The 24,696-nt window shown below is 31.6% G+C and overlaps 2 long non-coding RNA genes across 2 annotated transcripts in view; both read left to right on the top strand.

The window, feature by feature from the left end:
• The window catches only part of LOC127736451 (uncharacterized), a 39,911-nt gene that overhangs the window by 4,850 nt on the left and 10,365 nt on the right, over positions 1 to 24,696 (top strand). The window lies entirely within an intron of this gene.
• On the top strand, positions 4,018 to 13,059 carry LOC127736449 (uncharacterized). Its single transcript, XR_007998967.1, has 3 exons — positions 4,018 to 5,078; positions 7,565 to 7,645; positions 12,721 to 13,059. It is a non-coding gene; the product is annotated as an uncharacterized LOC127736449 (long non-coding RNA).

The following is a 24,696-nucleotide window of genomic DNA, read 5'->3' as shown; positions in this document are numbered from 1 at the left end:
GTAATTTATTGTTTTGGTTAAACATTAGTGTTCCAATTGGTTTTGTGTTGTTGAATGTTGCGTAACCTTACGTTGAGTTTCGTTTATTTACGTGTCGAAATGCGTTCGATTTATCTGCCTTATCCATTTAAAAAGAACATCGTTGTTAAAAAAACAAATCTGCGCATTTGGTTTGCATTTGCCTGAGTGATTGTTGGATGTTTTTTTTTAATAAACGTTCAGTGGCAATTATTCCATGCATTTCACGACGATATTAACATTTGATAAAGGATTGAAAAGTGATTGAGAGGACACATTGTGTCCTCAACTTTAATATTTAAATCTCCAACTCTGAACAAAACATCTCTAGCGCTCGACTTTATATCTACAGCGCTAGACGTTACACACCAGCGCGCTGGACTTTAAAAACCACAACACTATATCTGCGTGAGACCAGCAGATCACTGTATTATAGAGATGTTTTGCGTGTATTTATAGGCTACACAGACGAATATATCAGCAGTGCATATGGCCTTAGCTAGTTCTTATAGTTCAAACAAAGAAGACTAATCTGTTCCTATACTTATTTGTAGACAAATAATAAAGATTGAATTTTGAAAGTCACAGAGAAATGAAATTTGGTCACTTCATAAACAAAAGTGGCAAAAAAGGTCTAACACAAAAACTCGTTAACCATAATTTTCATATATTCTGATTAATGTTAATACATGTATAAGTGTAAAGCAACTTCGATATATATATATTGAATAAAATTCGTAAGAACCCAGTGTCTCGCCTACTTTTGCTGTTAATCGCAGGCTTAATAAAAATGAGATGAGGAAAAAATTTAATAAAAATATTCCTCTCGATAAATTCTTTTATTGTAAAAAGCTTCTGTCCAAGTTTAGTAAAAATCCAGGATAGTTTATGAATCTGATAAATGTTTTAAAAAATTTAACTGCAGACTGTATGTAATGTTAACTCGAAGAAAAAGTAAGTCCATTTATAAGTTAAATATGGACAAACAAGTACAAAATTTTAATAAAAATTTCCTTCTAGATACTAGTTTTTGATCCTAAACAAACTTCTGTCCATATTTGGTAAAAATCCAGGATAGTTTAAGAAAGTTATTAAAATTTAAAAAATGTTAACCACAGAGTGATTGTAATGTTTCCTTGCAGAAAAACTAAGTCCATTTATAAGTAAAATACGGAAAAACAGGATTTTTTTTTTAATTTACTTCTGGATACTATCTTATGATCATAAACAAGCTTCTGTCCAAGTTTGGTAGAAATCCAGGATAGTTTGAGAAAGTTATTAAAATTTTTAAAAACTTTAACCACAGAGTGAATGTAATGTTTCCTGGCAGAAAAACTAAGTCCATTTATAAGTAAAATACGGAAAAACAGGATTTTTTTTTTAAATTTACCTCTGGATACTATCTTATGATCATAAACAAGCTTCTGTCCAAGTTTGGTAGAAATCCAGGATAGTTTGAGAAAGTTATTAAAATTTTTAAAAACTTTAACCACAGAGTGAATGTAATGTTTCCTGGCAGAAAAACTAAGTCCATTTATAAGTAAAATACGGGAAAACAGGAATTTGTTTTTTACAAAATTTACTTCTGGGTACTATCTTATGATCATAAACAAGCTTCTATCCAAGTTTGGTAGAAATCCAGGACAGTTTAAGAAAGTTATTAAAATTTCAAAAGCTTTAACCACAGAGTGAATATTTGTGGACGCCGCCGCCGACGACGACGACGACGCCGACGCCGACGGAATGTAGGATCGCTATGTCTCGCTTTTTAGACAAACGTCGAAGGCTCGACCAAAAACGGATTAAGAGAAAAAAATGTCGTTTAAGACAGTTTGATTTCTTCATTTATCTCCTCATTTATTCGATAGTATTCAATAATAAATATTAGGAACCACTCCTAACAGCAAGAAAAGGCTGCATTTTTTATGCATCTTCGATATATATGTCGTTAAAACCGCTATTTATTTATGTTTTTAAATGTTGGTTTTTTTGGGGGGGATCAGTTATGTCGTAAGTAAGAGTAGTGTGTATTCTAATGGAAAGTATGAGTGCTACAGCACCAACAAAACTGATTGTAATATAGTTATAAAAATGTACATTAAATATTTTTAAATTATACTAATATACTAATATGTGTACGATAATAAAAACACAGACAAAAAGGATAAGAAAGGCCTTGAAAATAAAACAAAAATCAACAATACATTACAGAATATCTTTTCAAGTGAACTTTTTTTTCTCAAATATCTATTTCAGTTTTTCACTTTATTCATTTTCTTGCCAATTTAGGTTGAAAATAGTTCAATAATTATGTAATTTGAAGAACTGATCTTTTGGATTTTAGAGCTTTGAGGCTTCAAAGTTATCTCGGACCCAAGGATTTTTTTTTTCAAATTAAAAACCAATTTTTTCTAGAGTCGTTCACTCCTAGATTCAATTTACCTCTTTTTTGGCGCAGGACTTTTTACCTTTGATCTGAGCCTAGATTAATTTCAAAAATATTCATTGCCCCTCCAATCTCAACAAAAAAGGACACTAAGTCACTAAGTACACATCAGAAAGAACTCGCATTCACTATAATCATATGTCCACAACTCAAAATGGTTTAAAAGAACCCTGCATGCATATCTTAATGAAAAGAAGTGCACATCCGATAGTACAAAATCATTCAATAAATGAGTGCTCCCTCTTTTCTCGTTACGGCAAGTTACGTCAAGTCAAGGCGATTTTCGTCCGTTCGTAAGATGTTGAGAAACCTCTATTTAGTGTAATATATTATTGATTATGTCAAAGTCATGTGATTCTCTACGGTGGAGCTGACCAGTTCGTCGAAAAAAACGTCACTCAGTAATTTTGAAATTCAAATCACAGTAACACATTGCTTAGGCTGAGGATGACAAGCACGACGCCTTCAAAGCGACAAAGTATTGAGCAAGAACGTATTGAATTCTATTTCACAATTCCACCCAACAGAAAGTAATACTCTATTACACTCTCATGAAAAAAAAAGTTCCACAGCAATATTATTTACCTACGAAAACATGTTTAACCCCACACGCCCCAGCCCATTAATAACATTGCTGAATAGTGATCCCCAGTCAGTAAGCTATAGATATAGATTTAAAGTCTAAGGTACGGACCATTTGATCTGAGGGACAGTCTGAGATTTTTAAGAGAAAAAATTCTGACCCTGATTTTTGCCTTAAACAAAGATTCTGGCCGTATCTGGATTGAAAACAATAATCTTGTCCACTTTTTTGCTATTAGAAAAATATATTTTCAACAGAATCATTTAGCATTAAATGAACATGATGAATAAAAAACGGGCGTAATTTTTTTTTGGGGGGGCGGGGGGGGGGGGGGGGGGTTGCATGTGAATCCCATATCTGACCGGAATGTCTGTTTCGCCGAACTGATATACTGAATACTTTGTCAAGGCCCGACTGCAACCTGCCTGCTGGGTGTGGCCTATATGTCTCCATGTGTCGACCGTCATTCACAACTTCATTGTCATTTCCGACTAATTCGTAGCCTTTGGTTGATTTGGAACCCCTCACTTCCCTTGTTGGGTAAAACATTTCAACCAAACATTTGGATGAAAATTGCTTGTTTGTCTTTCTTCGTGTCGGTCGTATTGTAAATTTCATTGAATAGCCGTATATCTTGTTTACAACAAGAAATCTGTGAGGTTATGCTAACTAACCATACAACAAACGATAATTTTCCATGTCCATTTTTTACTGACAAATCCCACATCAAATATATTAATTAGTACATAGCTTTGGATCCATCCAATCATTTCATAATAGACAATTGGTGGAGAGAATACGGCACCAAAAATGTCCAACCCCTACACTTTAACTATAAAATGCATTTTACACTTATTTTATGTTTTTTAGCCAAAAAAAGGTCCAAAAAATTGTTTCGCATCGCTCCGCTCGGCGAACTTTATTACTACGCCCCCCCTTTCCAAAATCCTGGATCCGCCCCTGCTTAAGTATAGCTCCACCTAAGAATCATGCAATATGAAGAAAAAGTGATTTACCGTATGTTACCAATGTGCTTAATATTTGGTTATGTGACACATTTTGAGTAAAAATTGAAATATATTCAACCATAATTGTTGATGCCTACTATTAATGTCATTTATACCCTAATAAAAATTCAGATGGGCATGTTTTCCTCACTATATAAGCATTGGAAATATGATGGATGTTATAACATATATCTGCTGTGAACAGGCTATTTTTAGTAAACCATTTAGCATTACAGAAAATATGGAATCTTCCAAACAATATATCAAATTTTTTTATTTGTAGCCTTGCACCTATCTCAAGTTATTTTCATTTTAAATTAACCGCTTTTTCTTACTATTCCAAGAAAGACAACTCATGTTGAACTTCAAAACAAGTAAAAAAAAAAATTTCATATTGTATGCTGCATCTTTTGAAAAAAAAAACTAACAGTTTGAGAAATTGTTAATTTAGTAAAGATTCATTTGTTTATGGTGTTAGATTGGATAGATTAATAATTTTTACTAATCATTTTTGTCAAGTGCATCTTGTATATTGTTTACAATTCATCACTTCCGGTTCTGCTTCACAACATGTGGAGGCAAATTTACGATGTTGTTTATGCAGCTTTCTGCAAAGTAATTCTAGTTGTGGTCTTTACTAACGTTACTCAAAAGACACAACTCTTATTAAGCTAAGTTTGTGTCACACAGAGATGTAAAATATCACTTGAATTAGCTGTTGGACTGAAATTCTGAATGTAGAAGTATCGCTGCGTACAACTACAAATTACTACAATCATGAACGAACAACTGAAGAAAGCAGACCTGTTTAAAGTGTTATCCCACAGAGAATGGATTTTTGCTACTAATATTTCACTCAGAGTTTATCCATCACTCTGTATCAAACTTGGTATAAAGTATTGACAGGGTGAAGGTTACTTAAACTTGTTCACATCCTGACCATGAAGGCAAAAGACAGACATTCAGAGGCCTTTCAAGTTTCCATAGAGAAAGGATCCTGGAGGAATACAAATATTTGGAAGTGGTAGGTTTAACATGATTACTTTTTTATTAAATGTGAAGTACAAGTACATTAATAATAGGATTATTATTTTAATTCTTTTTTTTTTCTTTTTTTTTTTTTGGGGGGGGGGGGGGGGTCTCTATCTATACATGTAGTATTTGTTCAAATGTTCACTGTGTTTCATGTATGTGACCAATAGCTTTCATGTTGGTCTGGGCCCAGCGGGATCTGTCCCTATGGCCAATTAAAAAAATATGTATGTTTCCTATTTTCTTACCTACAAATGTACCCTATAATTTTAAGCTTAGGCATACAAAGTAACATGTACATGTGCATGATATACGGTACAGGTACATGTACAGTACCTTAAAGTTTTTTTGGTCAATTTTCAAAAAGCACTGTTCAAGTCAGAATTTCTCTCACATAGACTCAATATAAAAAAAAAATTGTAAAATAATAAAAAAATTCCTACCTTAGTAACCTACATGTACTTGTACATACCCCATTTTTTCAAAGATGTAATCATGGTACATGTAAAAGGAAACACACATACATACATATTATTTTATTTAGCCTAACCCATCCATCCCTAAAACTTAAATCTACCAGTCCCCATACATATTATAATTATAATGTTGCAATTGAAATGGAATGCTACCCATGTAGTCATGACAGTTGACTTGTTTAGTTAAATTATTTATTATTACTAAAATAAACCCTTAATATTTGAAATATCAAAATAGGAAGATGTGGAATGATTGCCAATGAAAAATGTTTTACTAGACATGCTAGAGATCAATTAACAGTCACATATAAACAACTTTCTAGGTTACTATCATTAACACTGTACAACCTTCAACAATGAGTAAACCCATTTATATTGTATAGTAAGCTATAACTAGCCCAGAAATGACAAATGTAAAGCATTTCTAACAGAAAACTATCAGTCTGATTTATATACAATTTAATTTTTTAATAAAAAATAAATATGATATATACAAAGTACATGTACAGAAACAACATGAACAAAGGACATCTGAATTACATGCATTACAGGCTTTTAAGGCTTCTTTTTATGGATTTACCATTGTGTGCTTCCTTGTTATCTTTTATGTTATATTTTTTTAGCCATTTACTTGAATATTGGGGATTTATGGATGCAATATATCTCCAATATGCAACTCCATATGTACAAAGACCAGTCCTTGGATTGCATGAAACTTCAGAAATCTTCATTATCATGATTACATGATGCCTATGTGAAACTATTATTCTTAATATGAGTGAGGAACTGAAATACATACATGTACATGTACATTGTATTTACTGTATTTTTTTTTGGTTATATATCATGGTGGACATCACTGACTTCATATCACTCTTTACTGTTGCCAGACTCACTTTAAGGAACCTTGGAATTGCATTTGTATTTCACTTTTCTTCCTATTCCTAATAAAGCCTTATACAAACAAAAATATTTTTTGAGAAAAGGTATGAATATAAAAAAGAAGATGTAGTATGCAGTCAGGGATATAACTCTATAGGGTTATTACAGAAAAATAACATGCATTTGTTATTGTGGACTAAAACATCAAAGAACTGTGATAACTTATGTATGTATGTTATATGTTTCAAAGAGACAATATACATCATTAGTTTAGTTAAAATGTATAAAAGTTCTATTGATACTACTTTTGTCTATTTGTATACTTAACTATTGAAAGATATAACAGTTCATAGTTTGCCAATTTTGCATAATACACCTATATGTTATTACAGAAAAAATATGCCTGTAATAACTAAAGGGTGTTATCACAGCTTCTCTATATCACTTAAAAGCATTTGCTCAGACATACATCATGCTTAATTACAATGTATTTTAATATATTGTAAGAAATAATGACCAGAGCATGTAATGAGGTTCTGCGCAAGTTTCTCAGTAATTCCCAAGTGTCTTATATAATAAGTTAAATTCCTTTAATAACTAAGCCTTGTTATCACAGCTAAGTTTATCCCTTAATAGCCTTGTCTCATTGATTTACCATGGTTAATCAAAAATGTATTAATTTAATTAAAAAATTAGTTATCAAGGCTATGCATTTAGTTTCTGCGCAAAGTCTCAAGAGATCCCTAGAGGCCACTATAAATGAAATAATTTTACAAATAACAAACATATGTTATTACAGATTTAGAAAATATAAGGAATAAAGAGTAGACAACTCATGAACGTATCTGTAATAACACACACAAGTTATTTTCTGTAATAACCCTATAGAGTTATATCTCTGACTGGTATGATTGCCAATGAGACAACTATCCACAAGAGACCAAATGACACAGAAATTAACAACTATAGGTCAACATACGGCCTTCAACAATGAGCAAAGCCCATACCACATAGTCAGATATTACAGGCTTACAATGAATGAAGATTATTCCCTTACCGGTATGCAATTTTTTTGTTTTGCTTTATTCAAAAATCTTATGAATATTAACTTGTTTTTAAGGTATCTAAAATGTAGCTGCTACCAGTGCCATTTAAAGTTACCAGAGCAGAAATTTAAGTTAAGGAGAAAGTGATACACAAGGTAATTTACCAATAGAAAAATATTTTTTTTAAAGGTATTCATAATTCTTATATCAGAGAATTTACTTGTCAAAACAAATAAGAGAAATGTTAGTAGATTGCACCACTTTTGTTCTCCTGTGTACACTTTTTCAATGCCTTTATTTTACTGCACTGATACTTTTGATTTCTATACACACATTATGTAAAGTACATTAGATTACAACTGGGCTTAAAAAGTTCAATTTCATTGATATGAAACTTTGACCAATTTCATTTGTAACTCTATATCATATATGGTGAATCAATGTGCTTGTAACTTTCAGTTAGAGTCTGATTATATGGTTACAATGTACCTTGGTACGCAGGGTTGTCAATACATTCAAACGGTTACACGCCATTATTCCGACAGCCCATTAGTCCGACGGCCCATTGTTCCGATAACCCATTACTCTGACAACCTAATAATCCGACAGCCCAATAATCCAACAACCCATTGCTCCAACAGCCCAATAATCCGACAACCCATTAGTCCGACACTTAGAAATAATTATATTCCCCGGTATCGGGGTTAAAAAAAATATGTCTGTCTTTACTGTAATGTATATGTTATTACATATATAGTTCTAATACTTTTTATATAGTTACTTAGTTCATAATATGTATAATTATACATAATTACAATTTGTGTATAGAGGTACAATGTATATCATTCAATTATGTATTTTCGTGCCTTTTTGTATATACAGAAATCGCTTATTATTTACAGAATCAAAAAAACAGATATACAGAACTATGTCCGTATGGATAGACTTGTATATACAGAATTATGATGTAAAATTCTTAGCTAACGCAAATACAGACTATACAGAATTTTAATTACGTACTATATATATGCAGAATTCAAATTACAAAACAAAATGTACGTTATACAGGGAATTATTTATTCAGATTCTGATCAAACAATTTTCAACAAATTAGGTGGGGTCAGAATATGATTTGCTGATATTGTGTGGCTCCAATATCACCAAATCCGACCCGCCACCTTAGGGATTAGGTGGGCATCTCATTCAAAACAACCTACGACTTTTAAAAAAAATCTAAAATATGTGTGTCTTTTTATGTTGTAATGTTATACCACCGTTTCAGGCTAGGGTGAAGGTTGGTGCCTGTTAAAACGTTTAATCCTGATGCATTTTTAGGCACCTGTCCTACCAGTAAGTCAGGAGCCTGTTGTTCAGTGGTTGTCGTTTGTTGGTGTGGTTCATAAAGTGTTTCTCGTCTTTTATATAGATTAGACCGTTTGTTTTCCTGTTTGAATTGTTTTACACTTGTCTTTTTTGGGCCCTTTATAGCTTGCTGTTTGGTGTGAGCCAAGGCTCCGTGTTGAAGGACGTACTTTGACCTATAATTGTTTACTTTTTACACATTGTGACTTGGATGGATAGTTGTCTCATTGGCAAGCATTTTGCATCTCCTTATTTTTATATTACACAAGAACAAACAATAGACACTTAAAACTAGTTAATCTAAAACCAACGTATATATATTGACCTCCATTGGATTTTGTTTTGTTGTGATTGTTTTTCACCAAAATTTATGTAAAAATGAAAAAGAACCCCATTGTGATACATACAGCCAAGCGTTAAGAATAATGACCCGTGATTTTTCTGACCTAAGTGGTTGTGGTGGCTCCGTTTTCGTGTTTTCAATAAAAGAATATACGCTGAGTCTAGGAAAAATCACCCTGTTTCTCACATTTTCTTGCCTTTCATGAAAAATATAACATTTTTGCTACGGATCCCAGTACAATTTCTGCATAAAACTATATATATTGATGGGAGTAGGGGTGGGGGGTGGGGGGCATAGTTTTTTCAAGAATCTATTTTTTCCAATGAAAATACAAAGCAAAACAAAATTTAAAATAGTTTGCAGAAGCAAACTTTTTTCAAACTATTTCAAGAAAATAAAATATTTTAGAAACCGTGTTTAGTCAACGGGTACACAGCGTTCAAATAAAACACTTTTTGGGGGGTTTATTTATGAATCAAATATTTTTTATACAAATCAAACAATTAAGACAAACAACCCCCCCTCACAAACAGATATGGTCGTACCTTAAAGTATGTACATTTTCGGTTTAATTGAAATATACAACTCAAAAAGGCAAAATACCAAATGCTCACAATCAAAGTTAAATTATTTCCCATTTTCAGAATGCACAACATAGATTTCTCTCTTACATATATTCGGGAGTTAAACTGAGTAACAACACATATTGTTAAAAATACTAATTTCATTAATTTAAACAGCACAGAATGATAATGGACACACAAACGCCGAAATGTAAAGACAAATGAAATACCCGGACCCGTAAAAAAAGGGGGACGAAAATTAGGACTCAGCAGTTGCAATAAGCATGTATATATATCAGCTCCAAGGCACTGAGACAAATATCCCGCATGAAGAATAATCGGAATGTAAAATGACAACTACAAATATTATCGAGAACAGAGTTGGTCTTTTGGAGAAAATTTACCCATGCACTTATGACAGATGCATTGTCAGAATAATGAGCTGTCTGAATAAGGAGCTGTCGGAATAATGGGATGTTGGAATAATGGGCTGTCGGAATAATGGGATGTCGGAATAATGGTTGTCGGACTAACGGGATGTCACCATTCAAACTATTGTATTACAGAACTTAAAATACTAATGCATATGACAACAACACTTCATAGAGCCCACAATTTTTATACGACCACAAAAATTAAAAATTTTTTGGTCGTATATTGGTATGACGTTGGTGTCGTCGTCGTCTGAAGACTCATTGGTTTTCGCACTCTAACTTTAGTTTAAGTGAATGGATCTCCATGAAATTTTACCATAAGGTTCAATAACACAAAAGGAAGGTTGGGATTGATTTTGGGGGTTATGGTACCAACAGTTAAGGAATTAGGGACCAAAAAGGGGCCAAAAATAAGCATTTTTGTAACTTCCAGACATAACTTGTGTGTTAGTGTATGGATCTCTCTGACATTGTACCACAAGGTTCCATATCACAAAAGGAATGCTGGGATTGATTTTGGGGGTAATTGCCTCAAAATTTTAGGAATTAGGGGCCAAAAAAGGGGCAAAAAACAAGCATTTTTCTAGTTTCATGATAATAACATGTGTGTTAGTGTATGGATCTCTCTGAAATTGAACTACAAGGTTCCATATCACAAAGGGAAAGCTGGAATTGAGTTTGGGGGTTATTGCCCTAAACGTTTAGGAATAAGGGGCCAAAAAGGGACCAAAATAGCATTTTTCTAGTTTCCAGACAATAACTTGTGTTCAAGTGTATGGATCTCTCTGAAATTGTACTGCAAGGTACCATACCACAAAGGGAAGGCTGGGATTAATTTTGGGGGTAATTGCCTCAAAATTTTAGGAGAAGGGGCCAAAAAGGGGCAAAAAACAAGCATTTTTCTAGTTTCAGGACAATAACTTGTGTGTAAGTGTATGGATCTTTATGAAATTGTACTACAAGGTTCCATATCTCAAAAGGAAAGCTGGGTTTGAGTTTGGGGGTAATTGCCCTAAACGTTTAGGAATTTGGGGCCAAAAAGGGGCCTAAAAACAAGCATTTTTCTAGTTTCCAGACAATAACTTGTGTTCAAGTGTATGGATCTCTCTGAAATTGTACTGCAAGGTACCATACCACAAAGGGAAGGCTGGGATTGTTTTTGGGGGTAATTGCCTCAAAAGTTTAGGAATTAGGGGCCAAAAAGGGAAAAAAACAAGCATTTTTCTAGTTTCAGGACAATAACTTGTGTGTAAGTGTATGGATCTTTATGAAATTGTACTACAAGGTTCCATATCTCAAAAGGAAAGCTGGGTTTGAGTTTGGGGGTAATTGCCCTAAACGTTTAGGAATTTGGGGCCAAAAAGGGGCCTAAAAACAAGCATTTTTCTAGTTTCCAGACAATAACTTGTGTTCAAGTGTATGGATCTCTCTGAAATTGTAATGCAAGGTACCATACAACAAAGGGAAGGCTGGGATTGAGTTTGGGGGTGATGAATCATAAGTGGGTTCAAAAAATTTAGGGGAGGTATTTTTTTTTTCTTTAAAATTTTCCATTTTAAATTTGTTATTTCTGATTTATATATAAAAGCAAACGAAATGATATGGCTTGAATAGGTAAATCAAAAATTTTTAAGTTCTTAGACCACATTCATTCTGTGTCAGAAACCTATGCTGTGTCAAATATTTAATCACAATCCAAATTCAGTGCTGTATCAAGCTTGAATGTTGTGTCCATACTTGCCCCAACTGTTCAGGGTTTGACCACTGCGGTCGTATCAGGCTGTGCCCAGCGGAGCATTTTATTTAAAACTTGGATCAGATATATAATATAGAAAAATAAATTTACTCTTTATTTTTCTATATTTATCAAATCTATTTATAACTTTCTACTTTCACTTTTCAATTATTTCCTCTGCCAGAGCGATATTCATTTTGATACAAAAAAATAATGTAGGAAGATATGTACTACAATTTTGAAAAAACAAAATTTAACAGTTGTTTCGAGTTTTTGACATCACATGCTTGTTGAATTAAACAGGCGATTTTATTTGAATTGAATTTTGTTGTACACACTTCATCAGATTTTGTTTTCTATCATGAAGAAATAAACTACTCACTGTTCCAAGTTACTCAATGTGCACTACAAGTATAACAGTGAGTAGTTTATTTCTCCACGATAGAAAACAAAATCTGATCATTCCATAATCATCTTTTAAAATCAGTTGGCAGTCTGGCCAAAATGAATTCTTGAAAATACAATTTTCATGAACATGATAAATGTAGTAGAGATAATAAAATTGAGAATGGAAATGGGGAATGTGTCAAAGAGACAACAACCCGACCATAGAACAGACAACAGCAGAAGGTCACCAACAGGTCTATAAACTACACTTTGTATGAATTAACTTCAGTTGGACTTGATTTTATCTTTTATGATATATGATTTTCATGCTTACAATTTTTTTTTAAACATGATCATACATGTACAATTAATTGGCACTAATACATTTGTATTTCAATATTTGCAGATTTTCCAGAAGAACTACATAATCATTAATGAGCTACATAACAGACATAAAGCTATCAGAGTCACATATAAAGTCTTGGCGGCAGCATGTTATAAGATGTTTGAACCAAGACCGTTGACATACTACCCTTTTGGATGAATCAAAGCCTGAAGAAGTTTTGATCATTATGGACTGGGCCATGAATTTTTTGCCCTAATCCGTCAAGGAAAAGGAATCAAAGTGGTTTGGTTAGAAGGGACTGGATTGGCTTGTGTGTGTCTGCACCTTCAAAGATAATGACTTGATTGATTATTTGTGAAAATTTTTTTCATAGAATTATAAAGAAAATAATGCTTTTAACTGGTTTTTGTCTTGCCTGTAAAAAAAAAGGAGCACTATGCGAGACTTAGGGATTACTTTCTGACTGCATCAGTGTGAACTATTTGTATAAATCTTTATATTTTAGAAGGGAGAAGACCTGGATGCTTCACACCTTGTATGCAGATACATGTACCTTATGCTAAGAAGTTTCCTTCTGTCATGTGTCCCTTTTCCTTGACCTCATTTTCATGGTTCAGCAAAACCATAAAATATATATCTACCAGGTGGTTAGTGTTGAAAAACTTTAAAAACAAATCAGTTTTTTGGTCATGTGAATTTCTCACTTATTATGAATAATAAGATTTTTTATGCCCTCCTTAGGGCATTATGTTTTTTGGTCTGTACGCGTTAGTTTGTTCGTCTGTCTATTCATTCGTCCATAGCCCACTTCAGGTTAAATTTATTGGTCAAGTTAGTTTATGATGAAGTTGAAGTCCAATCAACTTGAAACTTATTACACATTTTCCCTATGATATGATCTTTCTAATTTTAATGCCAAATTAGAGTTTTGACCTCTAATTTCACAGTCCACAGAACACAGTATTAGAAAATGGTAGTGTGAGTGGGACATCTGTGTACTTTGGATACATTCTTGTTGTATATATGGGTTCCTTGTAATGCCTACATATCTGTCAGAGAGGGTTCACATGACCTTGACCTCATTTCATGGATCAGTGATCAAGGTTTAAGTTAGGTGATTAGGTCCTTTTCTCAGATACTATAAACAGTAGGTCAACTGTATGTGTGTATGGTATGATTGTAAAGGGACAAAATAACTACTAAATTGAAAGGGGTTCATACCCCCTCCCTTTTTTCCAAAGTTCACATGGAATTCCTCTAAAATTTTAAAGAATAAGTACATTTTTCAATAATTTAAAGGGTATTATTCCTGCATTATAAACATATCTTAACAGCTCTCATGTATTTATTATAGAGCTGATACTGTCAGAGTTAACGTCCAGAAAAGGGGTGACAAATACATTTATTACATTGGTAGCATTGAATTACATTGATTTCCCAGTCAAATAAAAACCGATAATTTCACATGTGAAATAAACGTGGTTATTTCACTCTCTGACGTCATACAACAATAGGCGTTGTCAAGACGTCGATAACGTCGGATCAAAACAAATTGTGAATGCGTAGAAAAAAGATATAGTTCCTTACATTTTCTACATTAATTTCATAAAAAAAGGCCATTTGCCAATGTAATAAAAAGAATAACTAATCAAAGAATTCAAATATCGAAAAATATTCAACTTGTGACCGAACAACACTGATAATTAACTCATGCGCTACGCGCATTCGTGAATTAATGTGTTGTTCAGTCACTCGTTGAATATTTTTCTCTATTTGAATTCTTCGATTAGTTATTCTTTAAGTATTTTTAAAGGGTTGTTTAAAAGTATAGAGTCAATATTTAATATTTATGCTCCTAACAATGATTATGTTCAGAAAATTATAGTTTGAACAAATATTGTTTAGGTGATTTGAAATACAAATTTGTCAATCTAGTCATTAGTCTCCATGGCAACCAAATTTACTTTTGAAACTAATTTCCTTATTTTGAATAATTTGATGATACTTGATGGAAAAAAATACAGAAATAAAATGTGTGATTAAATATTTTATCATTATAAAGCATACATTTATTAAAAATGTGTATTTCTCAAAATCGTTGTGTTCTGTTTCCATGGAAACTGGTAGTTTGATTTGAGGATAATTATAAATAAATAACTGTCTTCTTTACTTTGTTATAATGTTTAGGTATAATAGAAGTTAAAAAGACATAATCATATGAATTGTGCTATGAATACATGAAAAAAATTTGCCTACTGTAAAAAAAAAAAATGACCAAAAAAAAAGGCGTACAATAATTATTCACTGTAATTGTAATTTAATATTTTATAAATGTTCACAAAGTTCTGAGGATTGTGTGCGGTTTTTTTTTTTTCTTTCTTTTTTTTAATAAAGACTAGTATGGAGGGATAATACGTTGAGAGAAGGGACAAAATAATAAATGAGTAAACACATGAACCGATCGAAGTTAGATTATTTGTATCTCTTGTATCCAACTCCTTGATTTATTATTTCTGTTTAACTGTTAGGCCTTTCCTATCGTATGCCTTATATATAAATATAGTCTCAAAAATTTGAACGCAGTAAAGTTTTTTCATTAAAATTTATTCCATGCATAAAAATTCACTGGTGTTTTTTTTAAAGGAACATGGGCTTAAAACTACCTGTTTGTTTTCAAGACAAACTTCTTCATTGAATGAATTGTTGAAAATCAGCATGAAATAGGCAAATGCCGCAATGGGTCTTGCATTTCTCGGCAGCATTCTTTTATGTCCTACATTTCTAAAATTGTGTGTGATCCCTAACTTCGGCTGGAGGATAAACTCGAAAGCGAGGGTTAGGATAAGCCATAATAATCCGATGGATGCATTAATGGATGACGTCATTAGCTCAATTACGTCATAATGTGTACTGCACTTTTTTGCGTACTTTTCATCTTTTCACGTTATTGAGGTTTTTTTTTTAATTTTTTAACTTGCGTTTTTTCTCACCCGTTCTTTGTAAAGGTATTTTGTTCATATTTGAATAATCTCTATCTTCTATATTTTATGTATTTACATTTTTACTTATATTCTTTTAACTATGATACATTTTTTAAAGTAAACACTTGAAAATTTCAGGAAAGTAAGCCTAAAATGCATATATAAAATATACTGCAAAAGCGCCGAAAAAAGAGAGTAAATTTGAGACTCTATACTTCTAAATATAATAAAATTATTATATCTATTATTCTATAATATTTATAAAAGAATCCTTACATAATTTTATTTTCATAAATTTCATAATCCATATTTTTTGATATTGGTAAAAAAAACGCGCGAAAATTACAAGATGGAGGAATTATATTTAGCGCAAAAACGGCGACGTCATAGTACATTACGTAGTTCATAACATTATTTGAATTGGCCGATGAATCGGCCCTTTGGCACTGACAGGAGTATGTCTTTGGGTCGATAATCGGCCCTGTGGCACAGAACTCGTTAAAGGCTATTTGAAATTTCCTGATGTTTTGTCATAGGGGGACACATATTCGCCGTTTTTACACATCTATTTAAAACCAAATAACTGCAGCTGGGATTTAAAAAACACCTCCCATTCATATATTGTCGTGAAACCCCTACCTATACATATATTTCACAGCGAAATCATAACCCATTCATATATTTATCAGCCCTAACTGTCGAAATAATCACATCTCAAATTTCCAATAAATTCGTCAAATTCGTGACAATTTAGACATTTCCCTCTATCAATGCCACGTATGTCTTTCATTTCTTACAACACGGCAGTCAAATTCTTTCGGCAAATTTAAAATTAAGCAAGACACACAATGAGAATAAACGCAACAAAATTAGTGCAAATAGATCGATGTGTTACGCAATAAGTGCAAAAGGTTCGATATGTGACCTTTTTATTTACTAGTGGGTAAAGATTATTATTTGTGACAGTGTAATAAAATTTGATTAATAACAAAACTTGTGTCAATAAGTTTCACCAGATGTGGAAATTTTAATGACAATGAGTTTGGGAAATTCAGTGACGATCGTTGCACAACAAACTGAAAAAATTATGACCCATTGATATTTCACAATTGGTCAGTTACTACCTATTGATATATTTCCTCGGTAAAATTGCACCCGATTGATATATTTGACGTATCAAAAAAGGGACCCATTCCAGCGGCACATATGTATATACCTTCATATAGGAAGAGACCCCCCCATGATCTAGAGCTTGAAGTGGGGGAAGTTGTTTGTGAATTCAAGAAACTTTATTTAGATATATATATAAATGATGAGATCTAATATCATTGTCAATGAGACAGCTATCCACGTGCAGTTATCCAACTGAATCAGCTAAAATGAAGTGGTTGTAATTAAGCAATTTATATAGGCCATCGTACGGCATTCAACAATGAGGAAAACTCATACTGTATAGTCAGTTATAAAAGGACTGATATGAAAAATGTTAAACAATTCAAAGGAGAAAACAGTCGGAAAGCTGACCCCGGTTTGACCCCATTTCTTAAAGCAACAATGGAAGTCATGTGACTACCATATTTGGGCATTTTTTGGGTCATTTTTTCTTCAACTGAAACGACTCTGTTTCCTCCAAAAAGTCATATCAAATGAAACCAAAGTATGCTGTTCGTTACAATTGCCAATAATTGTGTATACTTTTTAGAAGTTCTCACATAAAAATTGTTTTGATTAAGCGTACTGAATTAGAATACGAAGCCTTCAAACCAAAGGTCGTCACTCGTCGCGTCAAGTTTTTTCAACACATCAGTTGAAATTTCTTTCTTAACTTCTGGGGAACCTATGCTGAATTTAAAATATGTGATGAGGCTTTTTATAAACTGGCCCGTGTCAAACTTGTGCCACTTAATACGCTGTAATACGCAAATGTGCCACTTCGATGTGTCGATATTTCTGACGAAGCGGTGCCGATAGTAATTTACGAGTAACGTCCCATTGTTGACACTTTTTATTAACAAACTTATAGGTACTATCAAGCACCATATGCTGTTATTTACAAGTGGATGCTATTAGAATAATTTATTATCTTTTTTACTAAATATATTTTGTTTTTAAAAACATATGTAAAAGAATTAGGTAAACACATTTTATCATTTTTACAACAATTTCAGAACTGAAATAAATGTCACTCTGTGCCATAATATATTATTCCAAGAGTAACTTTAATATCTATATTTTGGTAATTATTTTTACTGCTTTAACCAAATTATATAAACACAGAAATAAATTTCTACTATATAAAGACAAGGGGTAGCCAATATATGCTTGAATACTTGACCTACACTGTAAAAGTCGTGCTTAGAAATTAAACACTTGTATTACATGTTTACATCTAAACGTGTTTAGGATTGTGTTTAATTTCTAAACACATTTCTCAGTAAACACATAATATCTAAACATGTCTTGAATTTAAACACTTTTAATGTGTTTAAAAATGAAAGTGTTTAGAAATTAAACACTTTTTTCTAAGCTAAACACGATTCTAAACACAATACTAAACACATTGTACTGAGACACGTTTAGATTTAAACATGTAAAAAAAAGTGCACAAAAGATGTGCTTAGAAATGTGTTTAGGACCTAAACACCATTTTTACAGTGTAGACAGGGTTAAAATGATCACAAACAGGAATTCCTTTTCATACTGATGCCTGATCCTACCTTTTTCTTATAGGATATACATTTAAAAGAGATAATAATCAAAGTATTCTCAATGTAAATTCTTCATAATTTGATATAAAGGAAATTGGTTTGCAATCCTTGTATGATTAAAGTAAATATAACAATAAATGTTGTCTCATTGATTCCATGCAAGTTCTACTGAATGGACTCAAATTGTAAAAAAAACCTAAACCAATGGATTTAAATGGTTTATAAATAAATTTGGTGTATTTACTGTCTTCTGATTGGTTAAAAGTATTACTTTTATTTTCAATGTTGTCAATTTTTATGGCGACACGCCCACTCTGACGGTTGTATATTCATACGCCAACATGTGTGTACGTTTTTATTGTTAATATAAATAATATAAAAAGTTCTTTGAGCCTTATTTTTGATAGAAAATTATTTATAATGAATGGCAATAATTTATTTTGAATTTATTGAACCATAAAATTAATTTTTGACTCTTCACATTTTACATAATCCGCTTCGCGGATTATTCAATGTGAAGAGTCAAAAATTAATTTTATGGTTCAATAAATTCAAAATAAATAAAAGCCATTCATTAAATAATCATGAACTTGCGAAAAAAATAAGAACGAGAAAGATTCGATTTCATATTTTCCTTTTTCTATTTAAATTAAATTGTAAATAACACTCAACCCTTGTTCACCCCGGGATAAATAAAATTTTGCCAAAAAATATAAAATTTTTTAAAAAAATGCCAAAATAAAGAAAAAAATAAAAATAAAAAAAAAAACAAAAATATAAAACAAAAATAAAAAAAATTGTCAAAAAAAAAAAAAAAAATGTAAAAAAAAATAAAATGTCAAAGAAAAAATAAAATATAAAAAATGAGAAATAAATAAATTTGAGGACAAAAATTAAAAAAAAATTTTTTTTTTAAATTTAAAATAAATTTTCCCCGAAAATTCAAAAGAACAATTTTTTTTTCTGAATCCCCAAAATAGAGAAAAAAGTATTTGACAATGCGCAGCAACATCGACGTTGAAAAAATGTACCACTGGAAATTTTTCATTTGCATTTTTCAATTTTACATCCCGGTTTAAAAATGAGTAAAGGAATTGTTCATAAGAAATAAATTCGTTATCTTGGTGTAATCAGGGGTGTACGGAATTTTACACCGTTGTTGAAAATTCATACACCCATTCGGCTGCGCCTCAGGGTGTATGAATTTTCAACAACGGTGTAAAATTCTGTACACCCCTGATTACACCAAGATAACTAATAATGCATATTAAAAGTACTTCATAGCAGTTTCTGAGTGCTAAGTCAACATTGAACAATTATGTTTTAGATCACAAGTCATGAGTAAGTCACACTTCATGTAAGTATGAAAATGCTTTGAATAAGAGTGATTAAAATGCAAGCCTGAAAGAGATTGTTTTAAGTTCAAAGGACAACCCTTTTGCAGGATTCCTTGATTCATCACCAAAAAATATTTCCCAACATTGGCAACAATGAATGAGTTTTTTTTAGTCATCTTAAGGTGGTGCACATGTAGCAGAGTGATTTTTATGATCATTTTATATAATGTAAAAATCATCTATTTATTAAATTACTATATTTATGATAAAAGCTTAATTACATATTTTGAATATTGTATTTTTAGTGTAAATTATTACTTGAAAACCTTACTTATATGTATAGTAATATTCACGTTATTTTCTATGAATATTCAGTAGGGATTTACTTGAATCATTGTATTTGATTGGCTGTTAGTATTTCGCGGTCAAGTTTAATTTCCTTTGTTTGGTACCTGTATATTTCCACGGGACGATAGCCATGACAGTCGATTGTATTTATGTCCCGATTATATTGACCACATAGTTACCTGTAAACCTTATATTTTGGACAACATATTATTGAATACTGTAAGTTTACTTCTTTATTAACATTATTTATATTTTTCACGTAAATGGTATTATAGCAAAGTTTCTATTTGTCTTGTAACGTTCTCCTCATATCGCATGCATGTAACATAAGTACACAAGATGTTCATGAGAGTATTTTATTAAGCTATAAGTATATGATTTTATAATCTACGGTTTATTTGCCACGGTAGAATTATATTGTTAATTTGCGTACATTACTATTTGATTATTGTCACGAATAGTCTATATTTTATAAATGGCGGCTTGTTAAACAAAAGACGTAAATAAGTGTTTCCATTTATATAAAGTAATAGTTTTGTATCGAATAGTTTTTATAAAGTACAAATATGAATGAGTAAAGAATATTTGTCACATTGTATATTTCTATAATTAGAGTCCGAGTATTTATGTTCGTATTTTGGTTTCAGGACTCCATGTAATGTGTAATTATATAGGACACATGATTGTGTGATGTTTATTTGATGTGCCGTTAACCTTACTAGTTCAACTCTATCCATAAGTGGTAAGAGTATATTTATTTATAGTTTGGCATTGTTTATATTGTATTGTAAACATGAGTTACCTCCCCTTTATTTGGAGCTTTTAACGAATCAATAATATTGACATCATAAGTCTTTATGATTATTATATTTGCAACTTTATGATTGTTGTATGATATTATGTAGTTAATTATTATACGTATTATATATTTTAATGAAGTTATTATTAATAAATGTAGATATAACATTTATTATATACCGTTTGTAAGGTAAACCAGTAGTGATTACATATACACAGATACACATATTTATCGTACATCACATTGCACTATATAGTGTAACTAAAAGTGAATCTTGTTGTTAAAGTACACGTGACACCGACGTCAATTTCACTGACTGTAAACATTGAACATCTTCTACTTGTAAAACATTTTACTTGCTACTTATTTAATAACAGATAAATGTATTATTTATTATTATATTTCTGTATTACATAAACTGTGATATTTCGTAAAAGTATTTATGTTATATGAAATAGCTTGTTATTTATATATGTTGTATTGCTATTTCAGACTTGTTTTATCTACTGGTAATAAAACATCAGAACCCTACATCCTATTCGTTAGTTGTTATTCACAGCCATAGAAAACAACCTACTACACACAGACAGTATAAAATTTCCTTACCTTATTGTTTTAGTTAACGTCAAACATTTTACTTAAAGAGAATAATTAATCCAGCTGAACTCGCCATTGCCTTTTTAAACAAACACAGTAAATGACACTAAATGTGTGTACATTCTGTTCAGATGCACGTTGACATCGATGTGTAAGACCAAAAAACTACAATGTCAAAAAATTCTCTTTTGGAATGTAGTTCAAACGTGCCTTTGTAAGGGGTGACAGAACGTTTATCTTTGAGATACGTATTATTAATTTGTTTTATAGTATAGATCTATATAATCTTTGTTTATCTGTGACAAAAGAAGAAAAAATAACAGACAATTTCGAATAATTTATTAACGTAATTGTTAAAGGACGGCCAATTTAGGTATTATTTTCTTAAATAATAGGACACATGCTTAAATTATAGAAAGAAATCTATTTCTGACCCCAATGGCATTTTAGAAATAGAAAATAAAAAAATTTCCAAATTGCCGCCAAAATATTTTTTCCGCGAAATTAACGCAATTTCAAAATGGCGGGCTTTAATATCAGTCCCATTGTTGTCTTAAAGTAGCAACAACGGTCGTTTCTAAGGGCTTGCTTTCCGACTGAAACTAACGGCATAATTTATAACAAAACACTTTACGAAAAACAAATGCATGCCTGACCATGCTGACAACCACTGTACTACAGACTCCTAACTTGGGAAAGGTGTAACATAAAATATTGTCCCCCATGAATTATTGTCCGTCGGACAAAATTTCATATAAAATATTGTCTGGAATATTAATTTGTTTATTTGTTAATAATTTAATTTTGGATGTAACGCGTCTTCTGATTGGCTGACGTTGTTTTGTTTATCAGCTCATAGACATAATTTTGTCATGTGACCGTGACGTCATTAACGTTTTTTCATGGTTTACTCCGGTTTAAAATGGAATTTAGAATTAAATTATAATAAATGACTGTAAATTTTTTTCTGTCTATTCGAAATAACATAAAAAATGTGGTGCACACTTTAAAATAACCCGCTACGCGGGTTATTCACTAATTCAGTGTGCACCACATTTTTGATGTTATTTCTTCATAGACAGAAAAAAAATTACAGTCATTCCTTAATTATCAGTCAAATAAAACACTTTAATACACCTTATCGCTATTTGTCCGCCATTACTGGACATCACAAAAATTCCCGTAAAATTTTGACGTCATAATAGAAAATATCTGACGCCACAATGGAAAAGTGATTGTTGTATGACGTCAAACGTTCAAGCGGGACAGATTTCCAAATAGCGATAAGGTGTATGATATCATAATCCAACATGATGATTTCTGTTGATAACCTCCCCTTCATGAGAAAATATTTCATGACAATCTATGAAATATTGTCATAATACACACAAATTATAACCTCCCTTTAACCCTCTTGCTGCCGAGTTTATTTCTTGCTTTGTCGCGCCAAAATCATCTTGACGTTTCATATTTGTGACGTTGCAAAAGTTGTGCTTCTCTGTAGAACAGCGTAATTAGAAAAAGCGATGTAATAGTAATTTTATCAAAATTGTTGCTCTAAGATTGTTATAAACGATGTTTTAAATACAACATTATTTAAGAATACAACTTTTAACCACGAAATATAATAGTTTTTTTTTTATATATATTTCTTATCTTTAAAAAAATAAAGATAATATACTCATTGCTAATAAATTTACATGCGCTTTAGTTTTATATTTGTCAAGTGAAATGCATAACTGTTTCTAAACCACCCCTAAAACACTAAAATATATGTATCCGTCTTATCCGATTAGCATGATAGTAAACCTTGTTATAATTGATAAATACCGTAAAGAATCTCTCAGACTCAAATGATTATATAAACAAAACATCGGCAGCCAATAAAAATAAAAAATTAAAACAATGCATGTACAAATAAAAATAAATAAAACTCCGAACAGCCGATTCTATGAACGACTTCGTGTTGTAAAGTATTATATGTCACGGCCGTCACTCGGCTAACCGAGAGATTGGTCTGTTAATCTATATTGAGTATGCGGCTATATCGGCGGTTGGTCTGTTAATTGGGTTGGCTAAAGTCTGTTAATCAGGTGTTATCGAGAAAATACTTGCAAGTTCAGTATGTTTCATTGTATAACTTTTTAAATATATTTTTTATCATAAAAATTAATCATGTCTGACAAAACAATTCAATGTACTGAATCCAGTGGTGTAATTATTTTTTTTCTAGCTTCGATAAACAATCAATAAAATGAAAAAGCGGGTTACTCATCAATAAATTTATACACATTTTACACACACAAAATGTACACAAAATGACAACTTGGCTGAATTTACTGTATTTTGGTGAAATTAATCAATTTTTATTAAAAACCTGCATGGTCTGTTAATGGGTCGGATGTATAAAACCCGGTCTGTTATTTGGTCTGTTAAGAGTTATGAATGGCAATGAAAATATAATTTGATTGCTTTATGGGGAGTTATCGGATCAAATGGATAGGCTCAAAACGAGTGGCTAAAATATACAGAAACAACACATGAACAATGAAACATAAATTTAGACAATGGAAATTGGAAATTGATAAAAATGGTTTCAAAAAGTGTAATATTAAAGTAATATTAATTTCATTCAAGAATGGTCGCATATATCATGTGAATTCTGTTTCGTTGTTATGAATGACACCAATTTGTCATCTACATTGGTAACCAGTATATACATCATTTTTATAGTTCGTTCTTATTTTGTACTTTTATACCACTGTCCCAGGTTAGGGGAGGGTTGGGATCCCGCTAACATGTTTAACCCCGCCACATTATGTATGTATGTGCCTGTCCCAAGTCAGGAGCCTGTAAATCAGTGGTTGTCGTTTGTTTATGTGTTACATATTTGTTTTTCGTTCATTTTTTTTTTATATATGAATAAGTCCGTTAGTTTTAATTCTCGTTTGAATTGTTTTACATTATCATTTCGGGGCCTTTTATAGCTGACTATGCGGCATGGGCTTTGCTCATTGTTGAAGGCCGTACGGTGACCTATAGTTGTTAATTTCTGTGTCATTTTGGTCTCTTGTGGAGAGTTGTCTCATTGGCAATCATACCACATCTGCTTTTTTATATCAGAGATAAACGTCGTAATGTAACTAAACATCAGTAAGTAAAATATATTGGGATGCTAAAATATAAAGAATAGAGAAAGAATAATGAGAAAAATAAATAAAATGTAGAGAAAAGTGACATAACAATTTAAAGAATACAGAAATAAA

Source organism: Mytilus californianus, unplaced genomic scaffold, assembly GCF_021869535.1.
Source record: "Mytilus californianus isolate M0D057914Y unplaced genomic scaffold, xbMytCali1.0.p SCAF_31, whole genome shotgun sequence".
Lineage (NCBI taxonomy): Eukaryota > Metazoa > Mollusca > Bivalvia > Mytilida > Mytilidae > Mytilus > Mytilus californianus.
Note: the sequence above shows the minus strand (reverse complement) of the source record. Positions and strands in the feature narration are given on the sequence as shown.